General features: G+C 39.2%; 1 pseudogene; it reads right to left on the bottom strand.

The window, feature by feature from the left end:
- Positions 1 to 398: 398 nt before the first annotated feature.
- Positions 399 to 15114, bottom strand: part of LOC149238665 (protein WEAK CHLOROPLAST MOVEMENT UNDER BLUE LIGHT 1-like) — a 46388-nt pseudogene continuing 31672 nt past the window's right edge.

Genomic DNA, 15114 nt, shown 5'->3' with positions numbered 1-15114 from the left:
TAGCACTTTTTTCACCTTCCAGAGAGATATCGAACTTACTTGAGATGATCTCCTCCAAATGAATTTGAAATAATTCTTTTATAGCCTTTAGGTGAGGTCGAATAGCCCTCCTTGAGGCTGACTTGGTGTGGAGGTAACATAATTCATTTTTGACTCGATACTAAATCTTTTTACATGATTCAAAATCCCAAGAAGGGTCTCTTTAAAAGTACAATGACTTTATTAACTTAGAAGAAATCCTAGAAGTCCTCAATGGGGACTTTGACCTAAAACATGATGACCCAAGCATGAAACCCATGCTTTAATAAGTCATAGTAATAATAATAAAAATTCTTTTCTTTATTCTTTTGACAAGTACATAACAATGACTCAAATACATTAATGAAGACCAAACCTAGTTACATTTTCGAACATGCTTCACTTGCATTTTTTAAGGCATCCTGCAATGCATCCTTCCTTGCATTTATTTCTTTGTTTGCATCCTCCAAGTTCTTCATAACCTTCCCTTGATTTTCCTTTGCAGCATCTACTTGGGCCATAACGGTTGCCACTTGGCAGTTAGCAAGTTCCTCAGCTTCATGTGCCTTTTTGCTTAAGGCATAGTACTCTTCTAAAGTAAGTGTCACTTCGGATGGATTCTTTAACTCAGAAGATCCTCCTGCTGACTCGCTTTCATTTAAAGCTTTGATTGCTTTAAGAATTATTTTTTCGGAAGCCCAAGCAACTCCTGTCTCCTTTATAGCTGCTTGCAACCTACTCTCAGCAGTGCTCACAATAGCCCTAGCTTGTTCTGTTTCCTCCCTACATTTGTGCATATTCTCTCTAGCTGTTTTAGCTGCAATCTTGGCTTCCTCTGCCTCAACAGAATAACATTGTAAAGCCTTTGGAAGATTTGTGATGGTTTCCTTGGCCTACATTTCTCCAACTTGTACTAATTTCAGTTCTTCATTTTCTTTCTTCAATCCAACTTTCAAAGTTGCAACAGTTATAGATGTCATCCCTTCCCTTTGTCACGTTGTTTCCAATGCTTCTCTTAGAGATTCAACAAAAAATTTCAATTGAGATACATCTTCCATGGATTTCTTTAGACTTTCCTTCATCTCCTCCAGTTCTGCTTCAACTGGATCCAGAGTTGCAAATGCTTTTCCCTCTATTTCAACCAATTTTGTTGCTAATTTTGATTCACCTTCCTCATGAGAAGCAAGTTCCACTTTTAGGCGTTGCAACAAAGACTCTACAGTTTGAGGCTTTGATTTCAGGCTTTTGGCAAAATAAAAGTGTTGTGTTGAAAATGTAGTGAGCAAGGTCTTCTGGTTTGTGCCTTAGTCACTGAAGACCTTCAGTTTTCCTCATGAGTTAGACTTCAATTAGGATGATTTATTTCTAGTTTATTGGAATAATCATCAAGTTAACATGCGTAGAGTTGAAGCTTCAGTTATATAGGAGCATTTATCAGTTTGACTACAGAACAAGGTGGTAATTAGTAGGTTAGCTAGAGTGAGTTAGTCTTCAATATTAATTGAAGGAAGAGAGAGTTGGATCTCCATTGTTGATTGGAAGAGAATGAGTTAAAAACTCCAAGGATGATTGGAAGGAGAGCGAGTAACACTCTTAGTTAACTTGCTATCAAAGCTCGAGTTCTAAATTAAGTTGGGCCTCCTTGCATGGATCAAAGTTTGCCTATAAAAGAATGACGAAGGCACAAGGATTATTCATTGTTTTGTGCACAAGGTTGTGAGATAAAGAAACTCACGAGTTTGTGAGAAGAGTCTTGTTTGTGGAGAGTGCAGAGAACTTGTTTCCTAAGAAAGAGGAACAAGTGTGTTAGGATTTAGGAGAATTGGTTGTGCGCAAGTTGTGTGGAGTTGGGGTCCTAAAAAATAGGAGCTCAAGTGTGCTAAGAAATAGGGCTAGAAGTGTGCTAGGAAATAGGAGATCAATGCAATCAATAAGGAGTCCAAGTGTGCAAATAAGGAGGAGAAAAATTGAAGCAACACAACAGGGTTTGCAGAGCAAGTCAAGGAGGAAGTAGAGGATCAATTGTGTGTAGGAATCGAGATCAAGTAGTGATCAAGGTAGGCCAAGGTTAATTGTATTAGTTGAGATTTGTGAGACAAGCATAATGCTTTCTCAAAGAGACATATTTCTTTTTAATAGATTCAATTGCTCCAAGAAAATCAATAAAATAGCCACATCAAGCAAGCAAGTTTTCCCTGTTGGGTTTCGTGAGAATACAAGTGTGTCAATATTTGTGTGATGTGTTTTTATCTCTATGTTTTTATTCCGCTACATATGAATTGTTAAGAAACTATGTATCTTGGTGAAAGTAAATTAGTTTCAATTTTCATTTATTCATCTAAGTATTTTCAAAGTTTCATATAAATTTAACATGGTATCATAGCAGAGATCGACATAAAGACCAACACCAAATTGACCAGTTAGTAGACAATGCAGATTAAGTAGAAGGTTTGCACTAGATTTTTGAAGATCAGAGCAGTTCTTTCGATAGTAGTATGGTGTTCCAAGGACTAAGGTCAGATCACAGTTTAGAGGGAGCCTCGAATTTCTGTGCATGGAAGGAGAAGATACCTTTGGTGTTGGAAGATAGTGGGTGGCTGGAATTTGTGAAAAATCAAATAATGCCACATACGCATGCCCAATAGTTGGCCCAACATAACAAGAATGACACCAAGGTGGGGATGATCATTCTTGAGGGGATTAGAGACCATACTATCCCTCATCTCCATGAGAAGAAGACAACATATGAGATGTTACAGCTAGATCTGTATTAGGGTTCCAGTTATGCTAGAAATCTTTCTCTCAAAGAGAAGCTAAGAAATATTTCGATGAGGAAAGGAGATCCCATCATCACATATCTTTCAAAGTTCACTCAAGTTCAGGATGAGCTAGGTGGTGTGGGTGAGACGGTAGCATAAAAATACCTTATGATACTTGCGCTTCTAGGACTCCATAAGTCTTGGTATAGTTTCTAGGATGCAATAAGTGGTAGAGAGAATATTCCCAGTTGGGAAAGACTATGGAGTTCTTCAAGAAATCCGTAGAGGAACGAGAGCTAGTAGAGAAGCTCCAATAGAGGATGAGGAGAACTTTGGATTGGCAGGAAAGGTAGAAAAGCCAAGGGCAAGAAGGGCTAAGGAGAGGCTAAGTCCAGTCATAAGAGTGAGAAGAAGAAGAAGGATCTAAGCAAGATCAAGTTCTTCCATTACTTTGAGTTTTGGCACCATGCCACTAAGTTCCCTAATCGAAAGAAGGAATCTAGTAAGGATCATGTAGCTGCATCAGTAGAGGTAGATGCATTTTCTGCCAGGTTCAAAAAATATTTCTCAATTGATAGCATGCATAGCAAGCTCAACAGACAACAATATATGGTATATTGATTCAAGAGCATCCTTCCAAATGACCGAGAATAAGAAGTATTTCAACCACTTGAAGGAGAAGGACATGTAGTTTCGGATTGAGCTAGGAGATGATGGCATGTATGCGACTAGAGGATTTGGTACTACCAGTTTTCAGAGGGAGTCAAGTAATCTTTTCCATCTCAAATATTTTCTCTATGTTCCAGGCCTGAAGAAGAACCTTGTTTCAGTGGCAACCCTAGACTCTAGAGGACAAGGGTTATGATATCATCTTTAGCAGAGGTAAGGCTTACCTCATGCACTTAGCTTTTGGAAGTGTGAAGCATATAGGTGTTAGGATGAAGAATATATATAAGTTACAAGTAGAGATAGGAATAACCTTGAGCAGCAAGGGAGGAAGTGTGTAGAGTAGAGAAGTGATGGTTGAGGAGAGCAGAGATCTGAGGGAGTCCTTAGAGCAAGAGAAAGTTAGAGTACCTAAGAAGAAGCTACTCAAGATGGAGCCTCAACCAGTATCTCAGTTTGAGCCTCAGCTATTTGGCAGTTGGGTTGACTAGCAGGATGATGAGGAGCACAGCCCAGGGTGAGTGGAGGCAACCACTCAATCAATGACTCCTAATATAGGGAGAGTTTGAGCCAAGTGGGTTGAAGAGTTTTTTGGGTGGGGGTCAGATTAGAGTTGGACCTCCCATTACCACCTTCAGCCAAAGTAAGAAACCATAAAGATACATGGGTTACATGGTACTTATGACTGAGGTGATAGAATCACAGAGCATGGTTGGAAAGAACATGTCTTCTGATAAGATTCTGCAACAGGAGGAAAGTTATTCTTCTAGTTCAGAGGGAGAAGTTGCAACAATGAAGAATGTGGTAGTATTGAAGAGAAATCTAGGTGGAAGAGGTTCTTCTAGAAGTGCCTTCCTTGCTAAGAGTGTTGAAATGTATCGAGCAAGGTCTTATGGCTTGTACCTTAGCCAGTGAAGACCTCGAGTTGTCCTCATGAGTTAGATTTCAATTAGGATGTGTTATTTCCAGTTTATTGGAATAATCATCAATTTAACATGCGTAGAGTTGAAGATTTAGTTATATAGGAGCCTTCATTAGTTTGACTACAGAACAAGGTGGCAATTAACAGTTTAGTTAGAGTGAGTTAGTCTTCAGTATTGATTGAAGGAAGAGAAAGTTGGATCTCCACTGTTGAATTGAGATAGCATGGGTTAACAACTTTAGTGATGATTGGAAGGAGAGTGAGTAACACTCTTAGTTAACTTTCCATTAGATCTTTTTAAATTAAGTAGGGCATCCTTGCATGGATTGAAGTTTGCCTATAAAATAAGGACAAAGGCACAAGGATTATTCGTTGTTTTATGCACAAGGTTGTGAGACATAGCAATTCACGAGTTTGTGAGAAGAGTCTTGTTTGTGGAGAGTGCAGAGAACTTGTTTCCTAAGAAATAGGAGGAACAAGTGCTCTAGAATTTAGGAGAAGTGGTTGTGTACACGTTGTATGGAGCTTGGGTCCTAAAAAATAGGAGCTCAATTGTGCTAATAAATAGGTCCAGAATTGTGCTAGGAAACATGAGATCAACACAAGCAATAAGGAGGCCAAGTGCGCAAGGACTAAGGAGCATAATTGAAGCAAGACGGTGGGATTTGCTAAGAAATTCAAGGAGGCAATAGAGGATCAATTGTGTGTAGGAGCTGAGATCAAGTAGTGATCAAGAGGTCAAGATCAATTGTATTTTCTGAGATTTCTGAGACATGCAAAACACTTTCTCAAAGAGATAGATTTCTTTGTAATATATTCAATTTCTCCAAGACAATCAATAAATAGCCACATCAAGAAAGAATGTTTTCCCTGTTTGGTTTCCTGAGAATACAAGTGTGTCAATATTTGTGTGAATTTTTTTTATTCTGCTTCATATGAATTATTAAGAAACTTTGTATTTTGGTGAAAGTAAACTAATTCAATTTTTAGTTATTCATCAAAATAGTTGCAGAGTTCCGTGGAAATTTAACATGTTGTTGTAGCCTCTCAAGTTCCTCCTGTTAGAGCCTAAATCTGCCTTAGGCTGAAGGAAGGAAAAATTCATGGTAACCACAAACCACGCTCAGTCCGGTAGCTAGCCCTACCAGAATAGGAGAGGGCTCTCTCCGAGTCACGCTCAGCGAATAAGTAAACGGAATGGTCTGAGATGACTAAAAGTGAAATATTGAACTTAGGCTAGTAAGTAAATATGGATACACGAAGCAATTTTTTATGAATGACTGAGTTTTTGGGATGGTATGGGACCAACGGACGGCAATGAGTAGAGAATTTAATACAAAGGCACAGATTATTTCATGAGGCAAGATAGGCGGAAAGTCTAGCAATTTAGTTTGAAATAACGCGAAATGGAGGAATTGATTTAGGAGGGTGAAAAGGGCATAAGTACATGAACCCTTTTCAACAGAAGAAGAACACTGAACATGAAATTTTCCCACAGGCAGAGCAATAAAAATGAATTCTACCTTATCTAACTTAGAAAATTTCACTGGAAATGAATATGAAATGAACTGTGAAACATTACGAAATACATATGAAACATAAGAGACACATTTACTACACTCACAACCACATGAATCTCATGAAACAGAGCCGCTTCCTTTCATTAATTCTCTGTCAAAATATACAATGAAGAACTGAGTTTCTCTCCCACAGTCTCCCAGAAATTACAAGCCAACCAACCCTTTGCAAATAGTTTGCATACAATATATAGAATGTGCCATGAAGAGATAGGACGCCCAAGGGTTGGAGAGTTACTCGAATCATTACAAAATGGAGGTGGAAAGCCAACCATTAGCTACAGGTGCAGCGTTACAAACATGACAAATGGCTTGGGTGACTGTTTGCCTTCCTTTGCCACTTGGATAGAAGCCAATCTGGGGTGAAAATACTTTAAATTCCACCTTAGGTGCCCAAAAATTGAAATGTAGATGAGCGGGCCCACTTGGAGAAAGTCCCGAATCGAAATTTCGCAAAACGGGCGCGATTTTGGCCTTTTTCTCTCTATGCGCCACGCCACTTTGGAGCCTGTTTTGAGGCACTTGTAGGAGTCCAAAATGTGCCCAAGTGTTCTTGTTGGAAAGCTCGGCCTGTCTACTTTCCAACCCAATTGGAATTTCTAAATTTGGTGTTCAGTTTCCCCTCCAAATCTTCATTCTCCCAAGACTGCTTCTTGTGTGTCAAAATAGGGGCAGAGAGGTCATTTTTTGAGTGTTTTTGACCTCCTGGAGACTCGAATCATCTCCAAATTTCTTTTCCAAGCACCAATAGTTGTGATTTTGCATGCTGAATCCAAAAATTCAAACCATTTGTGATTTGGAGCTCCCAACCCTAAGCGCCGCGCCAGTGGTGCGGCGCACAGGGAGAAAAAACCTGTGTTGTGACCAAAAATTTACCATGTGACCAAAATTGCCCCAAATTTCTTGAAATTTGGGCTGGAGGTTCTCTATGAAGTGCTATGCTGGGCCAAAGAGGCTTCAGCCAATATCTAAAGTCGATCAAGCTCCCTTTGCCTCTTTTTCTTCTTGATTGCTTTCCTCAATTTAGCCTTCAAATTCCTGATTCAGGCCTTGCATACTTTGTTTCGCGCCATGTAGTGGAAAGCCATGTGTCTCAGTAGTGCATGGTCCTTGTCAGCCTTGTCCAGCAGCCTCTCCAAGTGCATGTTAACTCTCTCGAGGTTGGCCTCCCGATCCTCATTAATCTCTTGCTCCAATGACGTGAGCTCAACTCTTCTCCTTTGTGCAGCTTGGCGATGCTCACGAATGTTTTGTAGCTCCATGATCGCTTGCTGATCCTCCAGATATTTGTTCCTCTACTCTAGATATTTCATGTTCCACTTAGCCCTCTCCAAATCAAGGGACAAGTCTTTGATCTCTGATTGCTGCTCCTGGATGATCTCTTTGAGCTGTGCACTGGTCAGTTCTGTATCTGCATCATCATCATGAAGGAGAACGAATTTGGTCTCTCGTTCACCTGATGGCTCACCTGAAGGCCCCTAATCATGCATTGGCTCCTTACCTCTGTCCTGTACATGTAGTGTTGATGTCGGAAGCGAGGCCCCTTCCACCCGGGTGGAGATAACACTCGCTTTGCTGCTGCAAACAAATGTCTAGCACCCCTCTGATATGTGATGAATACTGGCATAGTAGTGGTCTCATGGTGCTCATATTGATGAGAAGGACCACCTATCTCATTTTCAACCTTTGACTCTACCTGTGAAGTGTTGAAGAGGTCACGGGAGATGAAGTCATGCCAAGCAATGCCCTGCAATCCTAGCTGATGATCCACCAAAATCCTAATAAGAGCAAATTGATAAACATTGTTAAGTTTCTACTGAGGGGTCTTGTGCTGCATGAAGGTGTTCATCCTCTCTATGTTCTTGCAAATGAAAAATGGGATGTTCATCACCCGTACCCTAGTAAATTGCATGAGCAATCTGATGTGATAGGCATATAGACAAGAGAACCTCCCCTCACTGCTGAAGTACTTCATGATCAACTTCATGAGTGGAGCATATTCATCTTTCAAATATCTGAATGGAAAGACTCTTGTGAGGTGCCTCAAAAAACTGGCCTTAATGTAAGTCTCATAGTGTTGCCTATCCACCTTCTTCTTTTTATGCCACTGTTCTCCAACATTTGGTATGCCTGTTTCCACTGAGATAGTTTCAGGTGTCAATGTGAAGGTGACCCCAGCCAAGATAGAGTGATCTCCATGTAGGTGAAGCACAAAAGGACGGGCCAACTCATGATGAACTCTAACATTAGCCACCCTTTGACAAAATTTAAAACATGCTAGGTGCTGGAAACATGACATAGCAAGAGGACATGCCTGTAATTCTGTGAGGGTAGTGGGCTCATCCCTAACATGTTTGCCACTCTTGTGATGTCTCCTGGGAGCCTACTCTTCCGAGGATGAGTCACTTTGTGTCTCCATCTCATATTTTGACGAATGTTGTGATGCCATGATTGTTGTGTGTACTGTATTTAGGCTGCCCTTTGATGATGGTGTGAAGCTGGGTGCTTTTGTGATATCTGCCACCAAGGGGAACAATGAAACAAAAGGGAGTATTAGGAGGGGAGTAATGTGATGGGAATAGGGGTTATGGGGAGAAGTTTGTTTAGGGATATGTAGGGGGTTTGGGTGTTTGATAGGGTAGGGTTTTGGGGTGTTATGTTGACAAATAAGAGGAGGGGAAAGAGAATAGGGTTTGTCTAGATATCTTCGGCAAAATCACATAATCAATCTTTTGTCGACGCGTTTCGAACCAACCAGTGTGGTTCATCGTCAGGACAAGTTGAAGAACTGATCAGGCTAAGCTTGATTAAATAGAGTGTGCAGAGACTCCAACGGCTAGTGTTTTAGGGTAGGGATAATAGGAAAAATGAGACAGGGAGGATAAGGAAAGATGGTAGGTGAGGGAAAAATGGTGGGTGAAAATGGAACCTTGGCCTCAATACCACAACTATGCAACCCTAGCAACAATGGCTTTGGTGTCTTCTAGTGGTTGGTTTTATGAATTTTATTTGCCACTATAACTAGCCATGGACCACCATAACCTTCACAAAAATACATGAGCCATCGAGATTTAGAGCCTACCTGTCGATTTGAGGGGCTTCACAAGAAGTTTGAGGAAATTTGGCACGGTTCTGGCCCTTTGTGGGTGTGCGTCGCGCCCGTTGAAAAATTACACTGAGGGGTGGCTCTGTGTGCGCCGCGCCCCTGTGTATATGCGTCGCGCCCTGAAAACTGCCTCCAACCTTGCTCCAAACACGCACGATGCACACTCAAACACTTTGCAATGTTTCCCTATGCACTTGATTTGCACAATGACTTTGATTTTGGTGGAAACTTGTATATAAAGACTTGGAAGACATGGGTTAAATTTTTGCTTCTCCAAAAACCCATTTTTCTAATGTTATGTTTTGAAACTTTTTCACTGATTTAAAGCAACACTGATTTTCGCTTTCCCTTTGAAATTTTAGCTCAAATGATGAAATTTTCGGCACCCTTTGCAGGGATTGCATGATAGGACATTTGGCCACGGAAACCATGCCTGCATCTAAAGAAATAAATTGACGACTTTTTTGAAAATTTTATCACCAATGACACTGTTTGACTTTTCTTCAAAACAGAGTTTTGAAGAACAGTCGAAGTTTATCAATATGACGATGAAACTCTCTGAATCATTACTTTGTAAGGGCCTCACTCTGGCCTGCATGGCTTTACTAGACATATTTAAAGACCAAATTGATTAATCCCTAGACCTAATGATCAAAAATGACTTTTGTCCATTAAAGGACCAGACCTTGACTGTGATGGACTTTGGTGATCATTGATAAAAGACCTAAGCCAGCAGGAGCCAGACATGAGGGGAAATGACTAGCATGGCCTTTTCCGTCAGATTATGGCATGCTCCTAGCGGAATGCAGCTGGGTAAATGGAGCGGGACTCCTAAAAATGAAATGCATAAAGAGTTTTGATCTCTGACGAAGGACTGACCAGACCGACTCTAACACCTCCTTTGCAATCTTCATTTCCTTAGCTCTTTTCTCAACCTCTCACTCTTTGGCCATTGAAGCAACCAATCGATGTTCCTTTTCCTCTTGGTGTGTAGCATGAGCCATCTCTATTGAATTTTTGTAGCTATGGATGGTATTCATGTCATTTTCATTGATTAGCCCTTGAAATAATTATTGTAAGACATGTTGTTCATGTTTGATTTACAAGAGAAAATTTCGATATTTGAATTTTGAATTTTTGGCTCCAAACTAGTTAAGTCAACCCTCCCTCAAGTAAAGTCAGCCACAGTAAAGAGACACACCCATTCGCATAGGAAGAAAACTATATAAAGAGCATTCAACCTCCTCCACAAGGTTCCATTCGATCTCACACAAGAAAGACAGTTTCTGGGCATCCAAGCGAAGAAGAAGGGCAGATTCATCTCTAGCATCTATTTCTATCTCTTGAACTCGCATGTGTGAATTTTTGGGCAGGCTGAATTTCTGGGCATATTCTAGGAGGCCAAAATTCTGCCTAGGCAGATAAGAGAGGGGAAAAGATTGAAGGGCAGAAGTTTGACTTGACTTGACTATAGGGATACTTTACCAAGTTTGATCATTAACTTGTTGGTCTATTTGACCTTATAGTTAACTAGCAACATTAGATGTATCTCTTGTTGAACTAAATAATTTCTCTAAGGAAAAGTTTGTTGGGTTTTCCTCCCAAGTGGGCTTTCCCAGGGTCAATCTTGTGTTCTCTTTGTGCATTGTGATCTCTATTGTCCTTATGCTTTATGGTTGAATTTCTTAAGTGTAATTGCTTAATGATAAGTTGGAATTGTTAAAAGAAGATCTACATAATTAGAAGTAATTATCAATATTTCAGAAATTTGTGCTTATATCTATTGCACTTGAAAAATCAACATGGTATCAGATCTTTGGTGATGAAAAGGACATTGAGATCATTCTTGAAGAAGACCTATATCTAAAATCTACTTGTTTATTTGTGATCATGGGTTCCTCTATGAAGTCTAAGAACAAATTGGAAGGAGCTACAAATTTCAGGGCTTGGAAGACAACGATTGATCTTATCCTTGCAAAGAACGATCTCTTGGGTATTGTGAAGGGAAAGGTCACTAAACATTCATATAGTGAAGGAAAAATGAAATTTGAGAAGGATGACATCATAACTATGAGCATCATTGTGGACTCTATCAAAGATCACTTGATTTCTTATGTTTCAAGTTTTCAATCTTCAAAGAATATGTATGATGAGCTAACCAGATTATACACTATCAACAACATTGGCCAAGCAATGAGTTTGAATAATGGACTTCGTGATGTTAAGATGACAAAAAATGATACTATAGCCTCATATTTCATGAGGATTTCTCAACTAAGAGATCAACTTCAAGAAATTGATGAAGTCATTTTTGAAAAGTGTTGATTTTTCAATAGTCCTCTAAACTAATAATTGTTTCTTATTATTCATCTTAGATAGATTTTTCTTTCATTTGTAATTCATCATAAAACAATTACACAAATAAAATCAACAGTAAAAACAAATATGCTAGAGGATCATAAAGATACATCCACATAAGAACACAAGGGTTTACCCTAGAAAAATCCACATGGGGGAAAACCCAACAACCTTTTCAATAGAGAAATTCTTCATTTCAATAGAGATACATCCTAGTCATATGAAGGTCAAACAGAACATCAAAGAAACATGGTCAAACCTAGTCCAACCCTCCAAGTCAAGTCAGATGGCCCAAGAAACTCGCTCTAATCTACTCAACCATGATATAATTTCATCCTCATCCATCCATAAAATTTTGTCTTGCAACTCAGAAGCTCGACCTTTCTGCCCTAGAATCTTGCCCCAAAAATTCTCTTTTCAACAGAGATAGATAATGTGTCATCTCAGAAATTCATTTTGCATTTGAACTAGATATTTGACTTTGAACTCGTCCTTCTTCCTTGCCTTCTTCGCATGCCCAAACAGGCGATTATACCTCAGAATATTAGTCCATCCTTGCCTCAGAAGTCTAAGATACTTGAACAAAACTGAATTATGTGTTGAAGTGAGGTCAAATGCCTCATATATAGAGTAAATTGGTTATCGGAATGGGTGTGTCTTACACGTGGGCCAAATTGATCATTTGAAGGGGCTAACTTGACTAGTAGGAGGCCGACTTGGCTTCTTTTAGATCCAAAAATTCATTTTTTAAAAATCAAATTTTCTTCTTTTGAAAAGAGCTTGAAGAACATGATTTATAATATTTTTCTTTTGAATCAAGCATGAAAAACATGCTTTACAAATAATTATGAAGATTGGCCATAGTTACAAAATTCAACACTTCATCTTAACTAGGGAGGTATTCATATTGACTATTTAGAGTTCTCATGTTGACAAATTTCTCTATGAAAAGGTTATCAACATCACCTTGTCATCATCTTTGACATAAGGTAAATCATCAACATCATCATCAACCTACATCATCTCTAACATAAGGTAAATCATCAGCATCAATTAGTTGCCACAACTGGTCGGTACCACTAGCCCATAATCATGGTCAGTACTCTTGACACGTGGCATAAAATTTAGCATCAACTAGTCATCATAACTCTAGTCGATACCACTGACCCAAAATCTTGGTCGATACTCCTGACCTAGACTAGTCTTGGTTCACCATCTTGATCAATATCTTTTGACTCGTGGTGAAACTCCAAAGGACACACTCTACATGAGCAACGAGGCCCGACGCTAAATGAGCTCTTCATCCAATCTGGAGAGACTAATCCCATTGTTGAAAGCCATGCACTCAACTGAATGATCCTAGGCTTATAGGACCATTCTCCCCAACTAGTTAGCATCTTTGACACAAGGAGAATGATTGTCCTCTGTTGGACCATTTTTCCCAACTGGTCAACATCTTTGACACGAGGAGAATGATTGTCCATGATGCTATCATATCAACACTCTCTCTCATTGAAAGGTATAGGACTATTCTTCATAAGAATGGTTTTCCTTTTATGTTGTTGTCTCATCACTCCCTCTTGCTGAGAAAGACATACTCAATCACTCCAAACTTGATCGGGACAATATTCTTGATAATACTGGAGCCCGTTGAAAAATTTAACTAGTGTTGATATTCATAATTGTATTTGAGTCATGATGTAATGTATTTGTCAAAAGAAAGAAAAATAAACTTTATTGTAAAAGAAATTGACTTATTAAAGCATGGGTTTCATGCTTGGGTAAATGATTTTTAGGTCAAAGCCTTCATTGTAGGCTTCTAGGGTTTATGTCAAGAGTCCTTGTCCTTGTCATAATGTAAAAGACCCTTCTTGGGCTTTACCTAACAAAGAAGAAATTTATTTTGATATAATTAGGTCATTTAGGCCTCCTCCACCAAGTCGGCCTCATCAAGGGAATTTGACCTCATGGAAGCAGTATAAATAGAGGGAGCTCGATTCATTTGGAGACACACTCACTCAAGTTTGATCTTCATAGAGAAAGACGACGGAAAGGAGAGTGAAGCGCAAGAGAAGAATACCTAATCAAAGAAAGAGGAAAATCAAAGTTTTTTGGGCATCTCTCTCACATGTGTGAAGTCTACTAGGGTTTCTGGACTGAAGTTGGGGGTTGAAAGTTCTAAATTAGTTGCAGTACCAAAATTATGAAGCTGCAAGATGATCGAGGTTGCATACCTAGAGCTGGGCCAAAATTATGAAGCAATAGGGCCAAAATTTTGTCTTTGATGCAGTATTTAAAGTTTGGAAGGACAGTTTGAGCGTTGACTTGGTGGAGGAACGTCTTTTGATCAGGTCTAAGGTCTTGGTCTATCTCAATTTGATTTACTAGTGGAAGAGTTTGATTGGGTTTTCCCCCCTTACTGAGTGCCTACATCTAGTTTCATTGATCCTCATGTTTTGATTTGGTGATTGCTTAATGAAATGAAGATAAAAGAAGAACTTAAAGAAAGTTAATAAGACTACAAGTAATTATCAACATAAGAAAATCTTTCTACCTTTATGATTTTCTAATAGAGCCATATTGCTCTCTCCTTGTACCATGTCTTGGTACTAGATCTCAAGGTGCCTCAACTTGTCATTATCTTGTCTTATGCACCTAATCAAACAATATTGCAATCAACTTCTGAAGCCACACTGCCTCAACACAAACTTCATGAGTTGTGATATACTCTGTTTTTGCAGTGATAAGTGCAACAGATTTCTACTTCCTGCTTGTCCAAGAAATCATAAAAAATCTCAAACTAAAGCACCTTCATGAAGTACTCTTCCTGTCATATGCACTCCCTGCCTAATTAAAATATGTATATCCCTATAGTTGTACATCATTGTTTGAGTCATATCTCAAACCATAACTCACTATGCCATGATCAATTGTACCATGTTGGTACTTCAACATATGTTGAGCTATATGCCTTGGCTCAACCATAGACTGATCTGCTTCCTTCTCTTGATCCATCATCTTGGCTACTTTCAGGTTACCCTAACTGGGTGATCTTTCTAGAACAAATCTTGCCATGGAAATCTTGGTTTCTCCCTTTGCCACAGATTCTATTAAAGTGCATCGGCTATATAGTCAAAATCCTTCACTTTGAATCTAGAGATCAACTCCATCTGAAGCTAAAGCAAGGGTTCTTAAGGAAGCCTTGACTGCTCCCTCTAAAGAAAATCTTTTTGGTCAATGCTACTCCCTCTGACACATGGGTTCTTCAATTTTCATCAGAAAACAAATCATATAGGATCAACCTTGATCCATTAAGTCCGAGGAGATTGTACAAAGCCTTCTTTTTGCTTACAAGTATAAAAATTCCTTCATGTACCTCACAAGATTGAGGTAGCTTTTATGTACACTTCTTCTTTCATCGAGGAAGACAATCTCTACATCCATCTGATGTAATTTTCAACAAAAATCATAAAAATAATCAACTTTTAACATAAGTGTACTGACAAGATGTCCCTTCATAGTCTTCTCACTCTTGCTAAGGTAATCCTTCGCTTTGTACTTATCTCAAGTTTCCATTTACCGCATACTTCATCTTGGAAGTCACCACTGACTTCTATTTGGCATAGATCAAGACATACTCCAATTTCGCTAATCTGACTGCTGCCTCTTGAGCTCAAATCTAGTACAATATCTCTCAACACAAATCCT

Source organism: Pinus tabuliformis, chromosome 8, assembly GCF_031772625.1.
Source record: "Pinus tabuliformis cultivar Carrire ecotype Pingquan chromosome 8, CPIR1, whole genome shotgun sequence".
Taxonomy (NCBI): Eukaryota; Viridiplantae; Streptophyta; class Pinopsida; order Pinales; family Pinaceae; genus Pinus; species Pinus tabuliformis.
This window is presented reverse-complemented; position numbering and strand designations above follow the sequence as displayed.